General features: G+C 37.3%; 1 protein-coding gene and 1 pseudogene across 3 annotated transcripts in view; one reads left to right on the top strand and one right to left on the bottom strand.

The window, feature by feature from the left end:
* The window catches only part of PLPP1 (phospholipid phosphatase 1), a 126,124-nt gene that overhangs the window by 43,524 nt on the left and 60,119 nt on the right, over window positions 1-22,481 (top strand). The gene's annotated exons all lie outside the window — the stretch shown is intronic.
* Window positions 14,646-16,130, bottom strand: LOC139439808 (protein lin-28 homolog A pseudogene; annotated as a pseudogene).

The following is a 22,481-nucleotide window of genomic DNA, read 5'->3' as shown; positions in this document are numbered from 1 at the left end:
TACCATGGGATTGAACCTAGGACCCTGTACGTGGTAAGCAGACGCTCAACTACTGAACTATATCTGCTCCCCAAAGAGAGTTGGCTTTTTTCATTTGTTTATTTGTTTTGTTTTTTAGGAGGTACTGGGAATCGAGCCTGGGACCTTGCATATAGGAAGCAGGCGCTCATCTACTTGAGCTACATCCGCTCTCATCAATTGTTTTAATGCATTTAAAATATGTTGGCAATCTGAAAAACAAAAGGTTGAATTTAGAAGCAATCTTTAATAGTGAAGATTTTATATAAATATAGGTCCACAGTTCATTATCCTAAACTCTTGGGGCCAGAACTTTTTGAAATTTTGAAAAGGTTGTATGATTCATATGCTTTATGTAACACTCTCAGCAGAGTCTGGGACAATACCTCAAAGACAATATTTATGCAGTGGAAACATAACTAGTTACAGTATGTAGATAAATAAAGACTGGTTGTTTTCTTCATTTGCTCAGATTAGGTTTTGCCATCAGATAAGTTCAGGTTGGATTTTTGGTGTGAAATGTTATGATAGAACTATATGTTTGAGGTCTTTGAGTCTTAGAATAAGCCATTATGAGCCTTTTAATAAAAGCTGATTGAAACTGTAAGTGAATTTTTAAAAAATCCCATATTTAGTTTTTGTTGAGGAGCAAGACTATGGTTAAAAGAGTAAGATTAGAATCACCTATGTGCAACTAACTTATTTGTGATGGAGGTGCAGGATTGGTAATTTTAGCCATAAAAAATAAGCACATCCGATGTTCTTATTGAGAAGTATGAACAAGAACAGTGCTCTGGAAAGATGCTACTCATGAAACACTTCAGTGTTTCCTCTGTAGCTACAAATAGCTTATAGCCATTTCTGGCTTCCTTAGGAAATCAGTTAATATTCTTTCGTAGTCAAATTCCTTTTGAACTCCATCTTTATATGAGAGTTTTAAAAATTGCTATACCTTTTTTGTCATATCTTTAAGTTTTTCACACTTAGAATGGCATTTTTCTGGTATATAATGAACCAGTGTTATTAAATTACTCCCCCCCAACAAAACAGAATTCTTCAGTACTTGTAGAAAGAAAACTTTTTGTTTCTGTGCATCTATTTTTGGACTCTGAACAGTCAACATAAGATCAGCTGTGAGTGTGGTATTACTTTCAGAAAAAGGTTCCCAGTTGCTGCCTCTCTGGCACCAAGAGTAGATAGCAGTGAGGAATCTTTTTATCTATTGACTTTTCAGTGACTCTTTTTGCTTAAAAATCCGAATATGGGGGAAAAGAGATCAAATTTTGGATTTTTTTATATCTAGGGGAGAGATAAACAGGAGATCATTGGTAGGGCAATAATAGTAGGGAGAATGTCCTAGTAGTGATTCATTTATTTTTTCAGTTGAAGAATACATGAGAGTTTTGAAGCACCATGAAATAGTAATGTGTTTAGTTAAGTATGTTTGTTAAATAAGATATTAAATCAGATACATTCTTATACTTGAGTGTTAATCTTCTGGCAAACCTAAACACATTCTTTTACACACTATTAAACTTTGAGAGAAGAATTGAAATTTCTGTCAGATTAAGCTTTCTAGAATTTAAGTGAGTATACCCTTGTTTAATTCTAGCAGCAGAATATCTCTTTTCAGTGTGGAAACTCTGTTCCATGGGACCTGCTAAGAAAATAAGTGGGTAAAGCAATGAAAGAGCAACTGGGAGGGGACCCATTTTGTTTGCTATATAATTTTGCCTGTATCCCTTGAAACTATTTTGATTTGGGTGCTTATAGTTTGGTTCAGAATTATTGCATATGTGGTGAGCAGAAGGCTGTGTTTGTTCCATCTATTGAGTGTCTATTATGTGTGAAGTATTGTGCTAGATATTTTATAAATTCTCTCAATCCTTATAACAACTCTGAGGTTGGTAGGTTCTCTTTTTTTGTAATATTTTTATTTTGAAATGATTTCAAACTTATAGAAAAGTTGCAAAAATAATAGAGAACTTCAATATACCCCCCTATATGGATACCCAGATTTCCCAACTTTTAACATTTTGTCACATTTGTTCTCTTCTCCCTCCCTCTTTCATCCTTTCTTTCTTTTTCTCTCCCTATCATCTATCTATTTTGTAAACCTTTGAGAGTAGGCTATATACATCATTCTCCTTGAAATCTTAATACTTTCATGTACATTTCTGAGATCAAGACTATTCAGTTAGGTACCCAACTTATGTACCCACCTTGCATACAATTATCAAGTTCAAGAAATTTATAGAACATTGATATAAAGCTTACAACTTATATTCATTTTCTTTTTTGGCATCCTTTAAAAATTTTTTTTCTTTAGTTGAGGGTATGAAATATAGGATTCCCATATACCAACCACCATATTGTATGTATCCTTTCTTAAATTTTTATATCATTGTTACAAGTTACTGTTAACACAAGATAATAACTACAATACCAATAAATCTCCTTTGATCTGTGGTTATACTTCCCCCTTATTTTTGTTGATTCTTCAGTCTTGAGGGATTTGGAACGATGTCCACTCTGACTATTTCAGGTTAAGAAGGAACATGTAGATATTATGGGGCAGAGGAAAGGAATTATTTTGCTAGTTTTCCAGGAGTATGTATCCTTTTTTTTTCCCCCCTTGTTTGTCTGCTTGTTGCTTTTGCTTGTTGTCCGCTTGTTGTTTTTTGTTTTGTTTGTTTTGCTCGTCTGTTTTCTTTAGGAGGCACCGGGAAACGAACCTAGGAACTCTGATGTGGTGGCAGGCACTCAACTGCTTGAGCCACATCCACCCCCTGTATCCTTTGGAGTTTGGCATTTTCCCCCCACTCAGTGTAATGCTCTTAAGATCCATCCAAGTTGTTGTGTGTATCAGGAGTTTGCTCCTTTTTATTGCCGAGTAGTATTGTAGTATATGGATGTATCATAGTTTATCCATTTACCTTTTGAGAGCCGTATTGGTTGTTTCCAGTTTTGTGCTATTACAAGTAAAGCTCTATGAACATCTGTTTACAGGTTTTGGGTGAACAAAAATTTTAATTTTTCTAGGGTACATACCCAAGAGTAGAATGGTTTGGTCATATGGTAAATATGCTTAACTATAAGAAACTGCTAAACTGTTTTCCAAAGTAATTGTACCATTTTACATTTTTACCAGCAATGTATAAAGGGTCCAGTTGTAGGGCATCCTTACCAGCACTGCTATTGTCACTATTTTTATTTCAGCCATTTAGTAGGTATATAGTGATATGTCATTGGGGCTTTAATTTGCCTTTCATTAATGGCTGAGGAGCAGAGTGGGTGTAACTTAGTGGTTGAGCACCTGCTTAGCATGTACAAGGCCCTGGGTTCAATCCCCAGTACCTCCTAAAATTAAAAAAAAATGACTAATGATGTTGATTTTGAAATCTTTTCATGTGCTTATTTTCTATCCATATATCCTCTTTAGTGAAGTATGTGTTCAAGTCTTTTGCCTACTTCCTAATTAGATTTTTTTTTTTTTTAACCGTGGGGTTTAAAAAGTTCTTTATGTATTCTGGATACTTAAAGTTTTGTCGGATCTATGAGTTATGAATATTTCTCTCAGTCTCTAGATAGTCTTTTCATTCTCTTAACAGTGTCTTTTGGGGAGTGGATGTGGCTCAAGCAGTTGAGTCCCTGCTTCCAACATGGGAAGGTCCTGGGTTTGGCTTCTGGTGCCTCCTGAAGACAAAAAAAAAAAAAAACAAACAAGAAGCAAACAAATGAAAAAACCAACTCAGGGGAGCCAATATGACTCAGTCGTTGAGCACCGGCTTCTCATATACAAGGTTTTGGTTTCAATCCCTGGCCCCTGGTACCAATAAAAAAATTAAAAAATAAATAAATGAAGTATCTTTTGCAAAGCAAAGTTTAAAATTTATGCATATAGTTTTTGTTTTGTTTACCTATGAACAATTGTTCCAACAATATTTAATGAAAAGATTCTTTTCTTCATTGAATTACCTCTGTACATTTTTAAAAAAAAATTAGTACTCTATTCTATTCCATTAATATATGTACGTCTGTCTTTCTACTAACACCACTGTCTTGATTGCTGTAGCTATATAGTAAGTCATTAATTGGGTGGTTATATAATAAAATAAAATATAGCCACGTTTTTCTTTATAAATTCTGGGTAGTGTGATTCCTCCAACTCTCTTCTTTTTTTGAAATTGTTTTAGCTATTTTAGTTCCCTTGTCTTTCGCATAAATTTTTAAATCAACTTGTTTATATTTACCAAAAAAACCTGCTGGAATCTTGGTAAGAATTGTGTTAGACCTATAGATCAGGTTGGGGAGAATGGACATCTTTACTTTAAGCCTTCCAATCCATGAAAATGACATGTCTTTCCATTTATTTAGGTCATCTTTGATTTCTTTGATTAGTGTTTTGTAGTTTTGGGCACACATATCCTCTATTTTGAATATAGGCTTATCCTTGAACTATTATAAATTGTATTCTGCTTTTAATTTTGGTTTAACAGTTGCTTGTTGCTAGTGTGTAGAAATATGACTGATTTTTTTGTGTTGATCTTATATAGCCTGTGAACTTGATAAACTCGCTTACTTGTTCTACAATTTTGGGGGATAAGTTCTTTGGGATTCTCTAGAGTTTGTTTATGCTCCTGGTTTTAATTCTGCCTTATTGGCTGCTTTTTCTTATTCTCCTTTGTAGGTTTCCTTCTCTTCTCCCAGACCTTTTAATTTTAGAGTGCTCTGGAGAATTGCTCCTTGGGTCCTCTTCTGTATTGATACTCATTCCCCTTGGTGATCTCATTCAGTCTCATGACTTTATCCCAAATTTATATTTTCAACCTGAACCTCTCCCCCTAACTTTAGACTTCATCTAGCTGCCTACTTGGCATCTCTACTAGTAAGCATTTCAACTTGAGGCATCTAATATAGAACTTCCCTTTGTCTATACTCTATCTACAGTCTTCCCCATCTTACTTAGTTCATGACAATTTCTGGTTGTAGGTAAAAGCTTGGGGTCATTATTGTACTCTTGTTCTTACTTATATCCAGTCAATCTGTCAGCAAATCCTGTTGATTCTACTTTGAAAATAAATCCAGAATTTGACCATTATAAGATCTGTGCCCTACATTCCCCAGCCCCTCCCTAGTGTTTTGTACTTATAGGCCCCCAGTAAATTGTTGAACTGAATGAGTGCTTGTTTATTAAAGAAAGATAATGAGGACTTTAAAATCTCACTTTTTCTGGTTGAGAAGCTTTTATAATGAAATGTCCTTTAACGTTGACAAAAATAACAAATATTTTTATATCTTCCTTAAGTTTTCTCAATTCTAATTTCCAATATAGATGGATTTCCCTAGTCTTTTGACCTGTATCCTAAATTGTATTCAGTGTGTAGTAAATTTCCTCTAAGATATGGTCATAAAGTTTAAAAATAGAAAAGTGTTCCATATTCAGTTTATTTTAATTATAATTTGCTCTTTAGGTTTAAAGTAATTATTTTCCAGTTTTTTAAAAGCTTGCCTATAGTAAAGATTAGGGAGTAGATAGAGGGGCAGGAGTCTCTCGAGAGAATAGACGGTGTCTAGTAGGGGAGGACAGGCCAGTATGTCAAGCCCTCAGTGTTGTTGCAAGTAACTATGAATCTTGTTCTTCAAGGAGTGAAGCGTGGTGGTTGCTGTGGGTCCTGAGGTGGGAAAGGGGAAGGAAGAATAGAATAGACGGAACACAGGGTATTTTTGGGGCATTGGAATTGTCCTACATGATTTTGTAGTGATGGATACAGGACATGTTAAATTTTGTCAAAATTTATAAAAGTGTATGGTCCAAAATGTACACCATAGTGTCTATCATTGACCATGGTTAGTAGAAGTGATTCAATATTTGTATATTACTTGTTACAAGTATACTATCCATGTGTAAAATGTTATTAATAGGGGAAAGAGGAAAAGGGGGAGGATGTTAGGTATATGGGAATCCCCTATATTCTCTATATGACTTTTCTGTAACTTAAAGTTTCTTTGAAGATAAAATGAAAAACTGAGGGAATAAATGGAAGAAAATGTCACTGTACATACAAGACAGCAGATTTTACAGTGATGAAAGACATAATGCCAACTTTTATTTTTTTATTCACATTCTTTTTAATTTTTTGTATTTTATTTGTCATTTTTAAAACTATCATTATTATTTCATTTTCTTTAATTTTATTCGATTATTTTGTTGGCTTCATTTTTGAAGAAGTTTTAGATCACCGAAGGGTTACAACTGTGGCAGGGGAGGATCACTGGTGCGGAGTGTTAGTAATGGGGGATGCATGGGAGGAGGTTCATCTGGGGCATACCTGTAAGGCTTATGAATGAGTTCAAGTGTCCATGGGGCATTGTCACGGTGGGTGGTGATCCACACAATGACCAAAAAAATACCCAGTTCCCATCCTAAGGAGTTCTGCCACTTTCTCTAATGGGACAGCAAGAATCCCCCGAGTACCGGGGCAGTTACTAGTGAAGGAGGATGGACCATTGATGGGCCCTTGATATTGATGACTTTACTTATGAATCTTTTCTTTTGAACTTGAACTTGAAATATAGCCTAGTATTATAGGTTGCCTAAGTGTTACCTCCTGAGAGCCTCCCTGTTGCTCAAATGTGGCCTCTCTCTAGGTCAAACTCAGCATATAAATGCATAACCTTCCCCTGGAGTGGAACATGACTCTCAGGGATGAGCGTACCCGGCACTGAGGAATTACTGTCAAGCACCACTAGCAATATAACTGGAAAAAGACCCTTACCAAAAGGGGGAAAGGATAAAGACAAATGAATTTAAATGACTCAGAGACTTCAGAGTGAGTCAGGATGTCATCCCAGAGGTTATGCTTATGCATGTCTCAGCAGGATCTTATTCTCTGCCACAGTAAATATTGCCTCAAATAACAGGGCTCCTGAGGACTCTGGAGACATCCAGACACTATAGGCAGGACTGACAGCTCAGGAATTTGGCACCCTGCCAGTGGGACCTACTTTCAGATTTATGCTTCCCAGTGTAACAGAGTTGGACTCAGTTGTGGTTTCCCTATACATTGCTCTTCTGCCCATCTATTTGAACCTGTAGTTTGTACTAGAGTTGATAGGTATATGTCCAGGAGACTTAAATCTTTTGGCTTTCCTTTTGCCAGTTGGGCCCTGAATCTCAACACAGTTGCAACACCTACTCTCCAGTTTATTGGACTCATCCAGGACAACTAACAAGGACATGATTATGGACAATGACCATCCCAAGGAACAGTGTTTACAACAGCAAGCAAGATCATTCCAGCCATTTGCCCCATGGAATCTAAGGCCCCTCTCAATTAGAGGCAGAGTGGGCATTGCCATCCCAGAATCCTCAGGATTGAGGAATGAATGATAAATTAGAGTAGACTTACTGTTATTCTACTATAAACTTATTTTTATTCTAGCAATGGAAGAACTTTTGTCATTGATATGGAGGCAGTAGCCACCGGAGGTTCTGAGGGGAAGGAGAGGGAAAAATAGGTGTAATTTGGGGGTATTTTTGGAACATTGGAATTGTCCTGAATGACATTGCAATGCAGATACAGGCCATTATATATCTTATAATAATTTACAAAAATGTATGGAAGAGAGTGTAAACTATAATGTAAATTTTAATCCATGCTTAGTGGCAGTGCTCCAAAATATGTTCATTAATTGTAACAAATATACCACACTAATGAAGGATGTTGTTAATGGAATGTGTGGGAGGGGTAGGAAGTGGGGCATATGGGAATCCCCTACATTTTTTATGTAACACTTATGTAATCTAAGTACCTTTAAAAAATAAAAATTTAAAAAAGTAGTTTTGAATAAAGAGCTTTAAGTAAAAAAAAAAAAACCCTGCCTAAAGTAAAGATTAATGTTAATAACACTCCAGATAAACTCTCCATTTAACATGAGGATACATTATGTACATGGTAACTGCTCTTAATGGTTTACAACCAACAGATATGTTTATGTTTAGATAATACAGAAATGTAATAGCCCAGATATTTTTTTGATTATACAGAACTTGTGATCTTTCTTCCTCTTTTTGCCTTTTGATTTTTAGTGTAGTTATAGAATTATTTTGTTTCTGATTCCTTCCTTTTGTTTTCTGAACTACATTTTATCATGTACCCCATGTTACTTCGGTGTGCTTCAGAGCATGCATGAACTGAGCAGAACAACTTGTCAGATTCTCTCACATAGCCACCACATTTCATTCTCTTAAATGTAAGCAGAAGGAAAAGAAAGAAGGCATTTGCATATTCTTTTTAGAATCTTATTATGCATGATTACTCTTCAGGTACTCTCTATCATCTTTTGACAACTGTATTTTCAAAATTGACTGGTTCATACATGCAGTTTTCCACATTGGTAAATAAATAAGGGTAGATTTTCATATGACCTAATAGAGAAGGTAGACTAAATACACACATAGACCTCACATTTCTATTTAGCCTAAAGGTACATGGGTACATTCAGATGGCAAAATAATAATAAGCTCATTATTCTGCAGTCAGACTGTACCTTTGAGTTCTTTGGGCTTCTAGCCTCTACTGGTATTCTTCCTATTAAGAAAAGAGTGAAGAGAAAAAAAAGTGTGATCCTGAGATATTTCTCCAAATGGATGTAATTCTCCCTGTTTGATGGTATCTTAATGGTCTGCTGATGAGATCTTTGCATCTTTCAGGATATTGCAGTAACACATGACTTCGCAGCAAACTTTGAGGTGCCTGTTATTTCTATCTGCATTTCTTAGACTATTGCCTCAGCTGTTCGCCCTGATACAATGTGTCCTGTAAGGATTTGCTACTCTGGACTCTGGACTTGTTATACTGTTATCTCCTGGGCATCTGATAGCTAAATTGGGTGCTGTAAAGTTAATAAAACGTTGTCTGTCCACACAGTGGAATACTATTCAGCAATAAAATGGAACAAAATGTTGATCCATGCTACAACATGGAAGAACCTTAAAAACATTGTTTTGTGGAGGCATTGGGCAGTTTTCACTATTATTAGAAGAATTCCCATTACAAGTTAGAATTTTAACCATATTTTCCCAGTTTTGCTTGATAACCCACAACCAGTCTTCCTAACTCAGTTAAAATTTTTTTATTAGAGAAGGTATAGGTTTATATAAAAATTATGCCGAGTTCTTGTGTGCTCCTCCTCACATGCAGAGTTTTCCTTATTTTTAACACTTTGTATTTATGTGGTGCTTTTATTCAGATTGATGAAACAATATTATTATAATACTACTATTAGCATTAGTCCAGGGTTTACTTTTGGTTGACTGTGCTATGTACAGTCCTATATACAGTCAAAAGTTTTATTTTGGTAATATCTATACAACCTAAAATTTCCTGCTCAAACTACTTTCTTTTTTTTTTTAATTAAAGAAGTCATAGGTTTACAGAAAAATCATGCATAAAATACAGAGTCCCCAGATACCACCCAATTATTAATACCTTGCATTAGTGTGGTACACTTGTTAAAATTCATGAAAGCATTTTTATAATTGTACTATTAACTATAGTACATCATTTACAATAGTGCTCATTGTGTTGTGCAATATTATGGTTTTAAAAAAATTTATTCTAGTAATGTATATACAACCTAAAATGTCTTCTTTTAGCCACATTCAAATATATAACTACTGCTGTTAATTATGATCACAATTTGTGCTACCATCACTACCATCCATTACCAGAACTTTCCATCACCCCAAAAAGAAACACTATACCAATTAAGCACTAACTCACCATTTCCTACCTACCTCGCCCAGCTACTGGTAACCTATCTATATTCTAGTTTCTAACTCTGTGAATTTGCTTATACTAATTATTTCATGTCAGTAAAATTATACAATGTTTGCCCTTTTGTGTCTGGCTTATTTCACTCAACATGATGCCTTCAGCATTCATCCATGAGTCTCATATACCAAAAATTTGCTCCTTTAAAAACTTTTTTAATTTTTAAAGGTATTTTTTTTTAATAATTGCAGGTTTTTAAAAATTTTTTTAATTTACTTTAATCTCTCTCCTCCCCCTCCCCAGTTGTCTGCTCTCTGTGTCCATTTGCTGTGTGTTCTTCTGTGACCGTTTCTGTCCTTATCAGCGGCACCAGGAATCTGTGTTTCTTTTTGTTGCGTCATCTTGTGTCAGCTCTCCGTGTGTGCGGTGCCACTCCTGGGCAGGCTGCACTTTCTTTCATGCTGGGCGGCTCTCCTTACAGGGAGCACTCCTTGCGCATGGGGCTCCCCTACGGGGGGGACACCCCTGCGTGGCACGGCACTGCTTGCGCACATCAGCACTGCGCATGGGCCAGCTCCACATGGGTCAAGGAGGCCCTGGGTTTGAACCGCGGACCTCCCATTTGGTAGGCAGACACCCTATCCATTGGACCAGGACTGCTTCCCTTTAAAGGTATTTAGGTTACATAAATGTCACATAAAAAATGTACGGGTCTCCCATATGCCCCACTCCCTATCCCTCCCACACTTTTCCACATCAACAACATCCTTTATTAGCGTGGTACATTTGTTATAATTGATGGGCACATATTGGAGCATTACCACTAAGTGTAAATTATAGTTTAAAATTTAGTTTAAACTCCCACACAATTTTGTAAGTTATGACAAGATATATAATGGCCTGTATCTATCATTGCAACATCATTCAGTACAATTCCAATCCCAAAAATGCATCCATATTATACTAATTTTTCCCCTCTTCCTCCTCTCAGAACCTCCAGTGGCCACTGCCTCCATATTAGTGATAAAAGTTCTTCCATTGCCAGAATTACAATAAGACTATATTTACAGTTCATTCTGTTTGTAGGATCATATCATCTGCAAATAGAGAAATTTGTACTTTTTTCCTCTACAGTTTGGATGCCTTTTATTTCTTTGTCTTGCCTAATGGCTCTGACTAGGATTTCCAGTACAATGTTGATAATAGTGGTAACAGTGTCTTATTCTAGATCTTAAAAAAAAAAGCTTTCAGTATTTTGCTATTGAGTATGATATTATCTGTATTTTTAAAAAAGATTTATTTATTCCCCCCTCCCCAGCTTCTTTTTGCTGTCTGTTCTCTGTGTCCATTCGCTGTGTGTTTTTCCTGTGTCTGCTTGTCTCCCTTTGTTGCGTCATCTTGCTGTGCCAGCTCTCTGCGACACATGGGCCATCAGCTCTCCGTGGCACACAGGCCAGCTTGCCTTCACAAGGAGGCCCTGGGACACGAACGCAGGGCCTCCCATATGGTAGATGGAAGCCCAACTGATTGAGCCACAGCTGCTTCCCTATGTGTTTTTCATACATGCCCTTTAGCATATTGAGGAAATCTTCTGTTGCTAATTTTCTCAGTGTTTTTATTAAGAAAGGGGTGCTATATTTTGGCAAATGCCTTTTCTCTATCAATTAGGATAATCATGTGGTTTTTTTTCCCCCTTTCATTCTATTAATATGGTGTATTAACATTAAATGATTTTCTTACATTGAACCACCCAGCATATCTGGGATAAATCCTTCTTGATCATGATGCATGATTCTTTAATAGGCTATTAAATTTGGTTTACTAGTATTTTGTTGAGGATTTTGTGTATATATTCATAAAAGACGTTATTCTTCAATTTTCTTTTCTCATGGTATCTTTATCTGGCTTTGGTAAGGGTGATGTTGGCCTCAGGGAATGAGTTGGAAAGTGGTCCTTTTCAATTTTTTTGGAAGAATTTGAGCAGGATTGGTATTATCTCTTCTTGGAATGTTTGGTAAAATTCAGTAGTGAGGCCATCTGGTTCTGGGCTTTCTTTTGTTGGGGTATTTTTGGTAACTGATTCAATATCTTTACTAGTTACTGGTTTGTTGAAATCTTCTATTTTTTCTTGAGTCATTGTAGGAAGTTTGTGTGTTTCTAGGAATGTGTCTATTTCAACCAAGTTTCATTCTATGGTTTTTAAAAAAATTATTTAACATACATATATCTGATTTGTTGGTACACAGTTTTTCATAAAACCCTCCTGTAACCCTCTTGTCCTTTTTATTTCAGTGGGGTCAGTAGTAATGTCCCCTTTTCATTTCTGATTTCAGTCATTTGTGTTCTCTCTCTCTTTTCCTTTGTTAGTGTAACTAAAGGCTTGTTAATTTTATTGATCTTTACAGAGAACCAACCCTTGGTATTGTTGATTTGTTCTACTGCTATTTTTATTCTTTAGTTCATTTATATCTGTTCTAGTCTTTATTTCCTTTCTTTTGCTTGCTTTGCCTTTCTTCTTTTTTAACGTAAGCATTTAAAGCTATAAATTTTCCTCTTAGCACTGCCTTTGCTGCATGCCACAAGTTTTGGTATGTTGTGTTTCCATTTTCATTTGTCTCAAGATATTTCCTAATATTCCTGTGATTTCTTCTTTGACTCATTGGTTCTTTAAGAGTGTTGTTTATTTTGTACATATTTGTTATTTTTCTAGTTCTCTTTCTGTTATTAATTTTTAGCTTCATTTTATTGTGGTCAGAGAGGATACATTTTATGATTTCAGTATTTTTAAATTTACTGATTCTTGTTTTGTTATCTAACGTGTTCTATTTTGGAGTATGACTTGTGCACTAGGTAAGATTATGTTTTCTGCTTCTGTTTTTAGGTGAAGTGTTCTATATATGTCTCTTAGGTCTAGTTGGTTTAGTATTGCTTACGTCTTCTATTTCCTTATTGATCTTCTGTCTAAATCAGGGGTTCTTAACTTTTTTTGGTCCATGGACCCCTTTGCCAGCCAGGCTTAATGAATACTACTGTAATTAATTTATTGCCTACATTTGTAAGTGGAGGAAATGCTAGATTTTAGTTAGAAGTTAGAGAAAATAAAGGAAGTAAGTGGATTTTTTTCAATTCAGGCCCACAGATACCCTGAAATTAGGGGTCCATGGACCCCTGGTTAAGAACCCTTGGTCTAGATGTTCTATCCATTATTGAAAGTGGAGTGTTGAGTCTCCACTATTAAAGTAGAAGTTCATATTCCTTCATTTAGCTCTGTCACATTTGGCTTCATATATTTTGGGTTTCTGCCATTAGGTGCATATGTATTAATAATTGTTATGTCTTCTTGTTGAATTGATCCTTTTATCAATATATAGTGCTTTCTTTGTGCTTCATAACAGATTTAGATTTAAAGTCTTTTACTGACATTATTATAGTTCTCCAGCTTTCTTTTTGTTGCTGTTCACATGATATATATATTTTTCCATCCTTGAACTTTAAACATACTTGTGTCTTTGAATTTCAGGTGTCTTTTATAAACAGCACATAGTTGGGTCATGCTTTTTATCTATCCTGCCAGTCTCTGCCTTTTGAATTTAGAGTTTAGTCCTTTTACACTTACAGTAACTACTGGTAATGCCCAACTTTCTTCTGCCATTTGCTCTTTGGTGTTTGTAAGTCTTATACTATTTTTTGTCCCTCAGTTCTTCTGTTAATGCCTTCTTTTGTATTCATTGGAGTTTTTGTAGTGTACCATTTTGAGTCTATTTTCATTTCCTCCTGTATATAGTTTTCAGAGATTCTCTTTGTGGTTACCATGGGGCTTAAATTTAACGTCCTAAATCTATAATAGTCATGCTGGATTTGATACTAACTTAACTTCAGTAGTATACAGATATACTGTTTCTATAATCCTCTGTGCCCCTACCTTTTTGTTGTACATTTTGCATATTACATCTTTATACATTCTCTGTCCAAAACCATAGATGTATCATAACCTTTTTTTTTTTTTGGTACCAATAAGTCTTTATTTATTCTTTGTATTATCCCAGGGAAAAGAGAGGAAGGGGAAAGGGTCAGCATGTGTTACAAAATGATAGCAGAAGGGAAAGGAAGTACCCTGTATGAAATCAACCATCAAATAAACATACCCCAGTGATGGGGTCGCCAAAGCTCAAGGAAGCTCAGTCTCTTGCAATTCCGGAATGAGGGGAAAGAATTAGGAAAAGGACAGGTACACATTTTCCTACCCTCCTTCCCTCCCCATATAGTCAAGATTCCACATAAAACTTTGGTTTCTAGCAGTAAACATGGAGTTATATTCTTCTGTTTCCTTTTAAATAATCTGTGGCCACTTTGACATAAGTTTCTCACACTTGCATAAGAGTTCCTGAGTGATTTAGATATACATTCATCTTCCCTTTCTTGATCTCTCTTGCCCACTTTCTACATGGAAACCGACCCTCCCCCCAACATTCCTCTCTATCCTAGGATTGGTGATTAAGTAGATTTGGTCAGTCCAAATATAGCAGTGCTAATCTTTTTGGCTTTTATAATGGTCTTTACTCAGAAGGTTGGAAATGAGGGATGGAGTTTTCCTAGATTTTTGAGGTTTTTTGGCACAAATCATTGAAGTGTTGTGGAAATATCCCCAAAATTAATATGTAGAGGGTTGGGGAAGGGGAACTGGAGAGGGACAATGGGTAACTTTTCAGTACAGAAGATCTAGAAAATAGGGGAAGAGGAACACAAAAGAAGGGATGATTCAAGATCCCTACTTGAGGGGGAGGGGAAGGGGAAAAAAAAGAAAAAAAAAAAGATTCCTGCTTGAGGAGGGGACCCCAAGTATATAGTTCAGATCCTTTTGCCTGATGCAGAATCTTCTGTCAAAGGCGCTACTCCCACAGAAGATAGTGGCTCCTGGGTTGGACCCATCAATTTGCTTTCATACTTAATCTTTTCACTGTGGCATGAGAAATATTTTTGTAAATCTTTCTTTCAAAGGAGAACAACTTCCCTCTCCAGGCCACTGTCAAAAAGCTGGAGATTCTAGGGGTATTTTGTGTAGGCTTTCAAGGTATTTCTCCTGAAAGCCCTCACTTGCATCTGGATAGAGCATGGTTGGAATTCCTTTGCCTTACCCTTTGCCCCCACCAAGTTGGAAGGGGAGTGATGCTGTGGACCCCAGCCTGAGATACACGGCAGTGCCAGCTGCCCCCTACCCACCCTATCCCACTTTCTCCACTCTTTCAATTGATGCCTCTCCTTGGAACTTCCGATGGCAAAAGGATTTCCCCCACCCACTGTGGCTCAATTCTGGGCCTCTGGGAGCAGGGAAAGGCTGTGGATGTCTTCTTCTTCTTCTCAGAAGTAGGAGGGCTGTCTTGGGAACTGGGGACCTGCTGAGCTTTTTTTTTTTTTTTTAAAGATTTATTTATTTATTTATTTCTCTCCCCTTCCCCTACCCACCCCAGTTGTCTGTTCTCTGTGTCTATTTGCTGCGTCGTCTTCTTTGTCTGCTTCTGTTGTTGTTAGCGGCACGGGAATCTGTTTCTTTTTATTGCATCATCTTGTGTCAGCTCTCCGTGTGTGTGGCGCCATTCCTGGGCATGCTGCACTTTCTTTCGTGCTGGGTGGCTCTCCTTACAGAGCGCACTCCTTGCACGTGGGGCTCCCCTACGCGGGAGACACCCCTGCATGGCAGGGGACTCCTTGCGTACATCAGCACTGCGTGTGGGCCAGCTGCACATGGGTCAAGGAGGCCCAGGGTTTGAACCACGACCTCCCATGTGGTAGACGGATGCCCTAACCACTGGGCCAAGTCCGCCGCCCCCTGCTGAGTTTTCACTGGACATGAGGCCACCATATACTAATGCTCTGGCAGAAGTGGCACTTCTTAGGCTGGGGTGGCAGTTTGCATTCCTTGGCATGATGGTCTAGACCTCCACAGTTCTAACAACTGTCTTCTGTTGATCTGGGCTTCGTCTCCTTTGGCTACCTCTCACTTGCAGTACAGAACACCCCACCAGGTCTGGTGACAAGGATAGATTCCAGACTCTTGGCTGACTTCTTAAAGGTGAACTTCACTGCCTCACCCTTCAGGCTCTGGAAGCCCTGCATGTACAGCTTATTCGACTGGTGGGGGTCGAGCATGACCCCAGTGTAGGTGGTCATGGACAGGACGCCAAACCCCATGTGCATGTTGAACCACGTATGGATGTTGGCACTGTGCAGCAGCTGTGGCTACTCTGCCTCCCGGGCCTCATTCTCTGGTACCTCCTCCTCCATTTTGGCACAGCGACCTTTAAACTGTTGGTTGGAAACAGAGTCCACAGTCATCACTTGAACCCATGCCCCTGGGCCTGTGGTTGGGCGGCTACTGGACCCAGAGAAGTCCAGAGGCAAAGGGGTGGTTTGGAGAAGAGGCAGCTATATTCTCCCTGGCACAATCTGTTGTAGCTGATGTAAATGCATTTACATTTTGAAACTGTAAAAAGGAAGTGGAGTTACATACCAAAAATACAATATAATAGTACTGGCATTTATAATTAACAATATGTTTACTTTTGCTGGAGGTCTGTGTTCCCTTATGCTGTTTCAATCTCCTGTTTGTCTAGTTTTCTTTCCTTTCAGTCTGAAGAACTCCCTTTATCATTGTGTGTAGGGAAGGTCTTGTAGTGATCAATTCCCTCAGCTTTTGTTTATTGGGGAATGTCTTAATTTCTCCCCCATTTTTGAAAGATGGTCTCTCCAGATATAAAATTCTTCCTTGGCAGTTGTTTTCTTTCAGCACTTTAAATATTTCATCCCACTGCCATCTTGACTACATGATTTCTGATGAGAAGTTGGCATTTAATCTTACTGTGATTCCCTTGTATATAACTTGTTTCTTTTCTCTTGAAGCTTTCAGGACTCTGTCCTTGTCCTTGGCAGTTGACACTTTGACTACTTTGTGTTTTGTGTTTGGTTCTTTTTTTAATTTATTCTCTTTGGGGTTGTTGGAGTTCTTAAATGAGCATATCCATGTATTTTATTAAATTTGAGTTTTCTGCCATTATTTCTTTGAATATGCCTTCTGCTCCTTTCTGTTTCTTCTTCATTTTGGACTCCCATAATGTATATATTGGTAGACTTGATAGAGTCCCACAGGTTTTTCAGAATCTGTTCACTTTTCGTTCTTTTTCTTTCTTTTTCTCACCTTGACTCATTTTAATTGTCTTGTCTTTGAGTTCATTGGTTCTTTTGCTAGTTCTCATCTACCCTCTAGGGACATTTTCATTTTAGTTTTGTGGTCTTTAACTCCATTATTTCTGTTTGGTTTCTTTTTAAAAATTTTTATCTCTTTATTGAGATTTTCATATTCACTCATTGTTTTCCTGCTATCTTTTACTTCTTTCTCCATGTTTTCTTCTATTTTCTTGAGCAAATCGAGGATCATTTTTTAAAAGTCTTTGTACAATGTGTCCAAAGTCTGGTCTTTTTCATTTATGGTTTCTGGGTGTTTATCTTGTTCCTTTGGTATGGCTATAATTTCCTCTTCCATTGTTTATCTTGAAATCTTTTGTTGCACACTGTGTCTTAATATTTTAAAGTGTTACCTCTGGGATTTTAGTCCCTGAGCTGTCTGTCCCTTAAGTTTTTATCCAACTAGGGCAATGAAAGAGATTTCCTTGAGTGCCAGGAATGCTTGAAACAGCATTCCCTTGATTTGCCTCTCACCCAATTACTGCAACCCTTTAACTGTTATCTAGAGTTTTGAGGAAGATGGATCTTCCAGTTTTTTGTTTTGTTTGTTTGTTTTTTTAAGTTGTTTAGCAGTTCATTTGGGGAATGGCACCCTGGAGTGTTTTATGCTGCCATCTTAGTCCACGGAAGTGTCTTAAGTTTTGTCAAGGTTTACATTTGGTTCCAAAATTCTGAGAATTTATGCAGGAGGGAGTTAAAGAAAATATGATGTTCTTATGTTATTTTTTCCTATCTTTGGTAAAGGACGGTGAAGTGTTCTTGTGGTATTTACTTTGTGGATGTGATGAGTTATCACATTACATCATCTCTTTTGAATCACCATAAATACGCAGTGGTAGAAGATGGAAAGCTGTATATATTTGTGGATGCATTTTGTGAGTAAGTTTGACCTTATTATGAAGAAAATCTGATTTTTAAACCAGCTAATTGTGACTAGTCACATAGGCATATTAAAAAGGGAGAATGTGGGAATGTAAAACAGTCCAGTCACTTTGAAACAGCTGGGCACGTTTTAAAAAGTTAAACATGAAATTTTCATGTAAATCTACAATTCTTCTCCTAAGTTCTACCCATTAGAAATGAAAGCATGTATCCACAGACAGACTGGTATGTATGTGTTTGTAATAGCCCAAAACTGAAAACAGTCTAAAAGCCCACTCACTGGTGAATAGGTAAACAAAATGTGATATATACATAAAAAATAGAATTCCATTCAACAATATAAAGGAACAAAATGCATGCCATAACATGCATAAACCTCAAAAACATGATAGTGAAAGAAGTCACACACAAAAGGCCAGCAATTTTGTGATTCATTTATATGAAATATCCAGAAAAGGCAAATGTATTTAGAGATAGAAAGTAGATATATGGTTGCCTAGGACTGGCTATAGCAGCAAGGATTGACTGCAAAATGGGCTTAAGGGACTTTTGAATGGCGAAAATGTCCTAAAACTGAGTTGTGGTAATGGATCCGCAACTGTATAAGTTTACCAGAATCATTGAATTGTATACATAGATGAATATTATGGTATATAAGTTACACAATAAGTTGTAAAAAATGAAGGAAATGAAAATAAATTTTGTCAGCTAAAGTATTAAACACAAGCATATGCAGTCATATAGTCATTTGATGGATGGTGAAGGGGATTGTTTTAGAGATTGAAGGGAAATGTGAAAGGAAACATCCTTTGATATGAAATCATAGAAGAGGAAATTGAATTAATCCTTTCACTTTTGTCTTGAAATCTATACTAAGTATTGAAGATAACATCAAATATCTTAAGATTTTGCATCTATCCAAACTTTTATACACTGTGTAATAAATTGGTGGTATAAAATAACCTTTCTAGAAAGCAGTTTGGCAAGGGCCTTTATGTTTATATCCTTTGACCTATACTTCCACATAAAGAAATATATCCTAAGAAAATAGTTGGAATTACAAATGAAATTTGTATTTGGATATGTTCATTGCAATATTATATAAGGGAGTCTAAAAATATTAATAACCTACATACTGTTAAAGTAGGGAGTTGGTTGAATTATGATTGTATAAGTTTTGGCTCTCAGTTCTAAGAAGAAACCCTTTCTAACTAGCTTAAGTATGTTGAAAGGTTAAAAGAAATTTCAGCAACCCCAGAACAGAAAGATTAGCAATGCCTCTTGAAGGAACCAAGGCCGCCTTCTCCATTTCTCACTCTTGGGTTAGGCTAGTCACTACTTTCTCTGTTGGCCTGCTTTGTCCTTAGCCAGTTGTCCTTGTCTATGGTCCATTGCTGTTTATCAACTCTGGCTGAGTCAGTCTTTGTTCTAATTCCATAATTTCATGAACAGGACTCTGGACTAGCCAGCTTGTCTTTCTTTCTTTTTTTTTCTTTCATTAAAAAAAAAACTTATTGAAGTATTAATACACATAAACATATAAATGGTAAGTGTGTAGTAATAGTTGTGAATTTACAAAACAAACATACATAGCATCATTCAGGATTCTCATAATTCACTCTGCCTCCAATACCTTGCGTTGTTAAACATTTTAAACTAATGATTAAAGAGCATTGTCAAAATATTACTACAAAGGTGTTTTCCCCCAACCCATCCTGTTGTTATTATTATCTTTATATCATTTATATATGAACATACATAAACAATAAGTGTATAGTAAAAGTTTTTTTTTTTAAAGATTTATTTATTTTTTAATCCCCCCCCCCCGGTTGTCTGTTCTCTGTGTCTGTTTGCTGCGTCTTGTTTCTTTGTCCACTTCTGTTGTCGTCAGCGGCACTGAAGTGTGGGCAGCGCCATTCCTGGGCAGGCTGCACTTTCTTTCACGCTGGGCGGCTCTCCTTACGGGTGCACTCCTCACTCCTTACGCGTGGGGCTCCCCTACGCGGGGGACACCCCTGCATGGTGCGGCACTCCTTGCGCACCAGCACTGCGCATGGGCCAGCTCCACATGGGTCAAGGAGGCCCGGGGTTTGAACCGCGGACTTCCCATGTGGTAGACGGACGCCCTAACCACTGGGCCAAGTCCGTTTCCCTGTATAGGAAAAGTTGTGGACTTACAAAGCAAACATGCAAAGCATTGTACAGGGGTCCCCATACATCAACCCTCCACCAGCACCTCAACAGCTGGCAGGTAATCTCCCAGAGAGGCTGGCGCAGGTTCCCATGAGCTTCCTCCCAGAGTCTGGGGCCTAGGCTAGATCTGGTCCCCACCAGCACTGTAGTTTTCAGTCCATCCTGCTTCCCCTTGTGCCAGGTGTGGAGTTAAGATGGGAGCTACCAGCCTCTTTCTGACTCGGACAGGCTCAAACTTTAGCTGTTCAGGATTATGCTTTAGCTCACTGAATTTACTCCTCAGTAGCTGAAGCTGGTGCCCAACCTTGTCTTCCTCCCCTGTTTTTGGGAAGTGGAGCTTTCAATTCCAGCCTCAAAATAGCTCCTGAGGCAGTTGTGCCTCCCTTGGAGGGTGGGCACCGGCCTCTGGTGGGGCACTCTGCTTACGAGTCTTCTTTACAGATGGGCAGTCTCCTCCTTCCATTCCTTCAAATATGTTGAAGGATGCTCTTCTGGCCTCCTGGAGCCTCCAAACAGGTGTTTCGGCTAGCTCCAGAGAGCTCTGGGTGTTTATTAACTGCCCTGTGGCAGGAGCTGACTCTAGGAGCTCCTTACTCTGCTGCCATCTTGCTAGTTCTGTCCAACTTGTCTTTTTTGAGCCTCAAGAGGGTCAATAAACTACCTGTTATATGGTACCTCTTCACTACTGCATACTGCCACATTCAGATTCGAATTATTGAAAATGAAATGGCACCAGGTAGTGACATCTCATGGGCTTATGCGAGTGATCATGAATATTGGCTACTATTATGAATTGTAAAATATTTCTGAGGCCTTCTGTGATGCAATGACTTTTCTTTTTTCAAGGTGTCAGAATAATGTTTATGGTAGACTCATACTTATTTTCTTATCATTTCTTACTAAAACCTCTGTGGTCTGGCTTCTTTCCCCTGTCTTCCTTGTTAAAAGCACTTTTTGAAAAACCTTTGGACTGACATGGACACTGTGGACAAATCTCCTTCTCCGGAATTGCTCTCTTCTTCTCACTTGGCTTGAGTGATACTATTCTCTCCTGACTTTCCCTCACCATACCCAAGTGTACCTCTGTGGATCTTCTTCCTCTGTATCTCACCATCTTGTTCCTTTGTGTCTCACTTCTTTTCACTTCATAGTCATCCTGAACAATTTCTTTTACTCTTTTGTCTTCAAAAATCCTTTACATCTCCAAATCTTTCTCTATTCCAGACCTGTTTGAGATTCTGACTCTCTATAACCAACCTTTTATTGGATATTACCACTTAGAGCCTCCCCAGCCCGTTTTACCTTTTGAACTCTCATAGCTCTTTGTAACTATGTTTATTCCCTGCTATAATATTATTATGTACTATGGCTTTTTCAATTTTATATTCCTGGTAGCACCTAGCAGAATTCCTTGCCTAATGGATTCACTCAGTATTCATTGACCTGAATATCCTTATTTTTTTAATGGAGTAATTATACTTGTGTGTGATTTTATTTTGTTCCCTTCCTAGCCTAAAATATACCCACAAACTTTTTTCTAAATCTAAGAGTAATTTACAACGTGGTTTTATGGTCAAAGGAAAAATAAACTTAATATTAATGCGTATGTATGTTAATATTTTTCAATCTATTTGGATCTGTTATTATGAACTTTCTCTGAGAATAAAAACACAAAACTTAGTGAGTTTCGGACACCAATCGTATTATATGTGAATTTAACTTCTATCTTTTTCTTATTCGAAAGGAAATGTATTCACTGAAAAATTCAACCAGTGCAGAAATATGCACTGTTAGACAGTCACAGCTTCCAGTATTTTATATAAAGTTCTTACTGGTAAAGTGAATTTTAAAAGTAGTTGTTCTTTGTTGTAAGCACAAAAAAAATTGATCATTAGGTTATGGTATAGTTATTGGTTGCAGATTAAGCACTTACATATAGGCAGGCAACAATTAAAATCACAGTTCTGAATATTTACCCCCACAGTATGATGATAAGTTCAGAAAGATTGTGCAAATCTTTGGAAGTTGCGCTTCAATGTTTGTATTTGTAATGAAAGGTTGTGGCATTGCTCTTCATTCTTTAGAATGCAAACAATTTGGTGAATTAAATAGTCTGAATTCAGGTATGAGAGGAAGTAAGAGGCAGTTAGCAAAGTCAGTTCTAGTTTAATTTTTTAGGTTTTGGGAACCTTGTTGAGTACCTTAAAGACTTTTAAAGGGTTGACAGCTATTAAACAAAAATAAAGAAATAAGCTTTGGTCCCTGTGTTCATGATCTAAACCAGGGTTTCTTAACCTTTTTTGTTCCATGGACCCCGTTGCCAGTCAGGTGAAAACCATGGACTCCTTACTAAGTCCACACTATTACTGT

The sequence above is a fragment of the Dasypus novemcinctus genome, chromosome 2 (assembly GCF_030445035.2).
Source record: "Dasypus novemcinctus isolate mDasNov1 chromosome 2, mDasNov1.1.hap2, whole genome shotgun sequence".
Classification (NCBI taxonomy): Eukaryota; Metazoa; Chordata; class Mammalia; order Cingulata; family Dasypodidae; genus Dasypus; species Dasypus novemcinctus.
The sequence above is the reverse complement of the archived record's forward strand: the minus strand, read 5'-3'. Positions and strand labels throughout refer to the sequence as shown.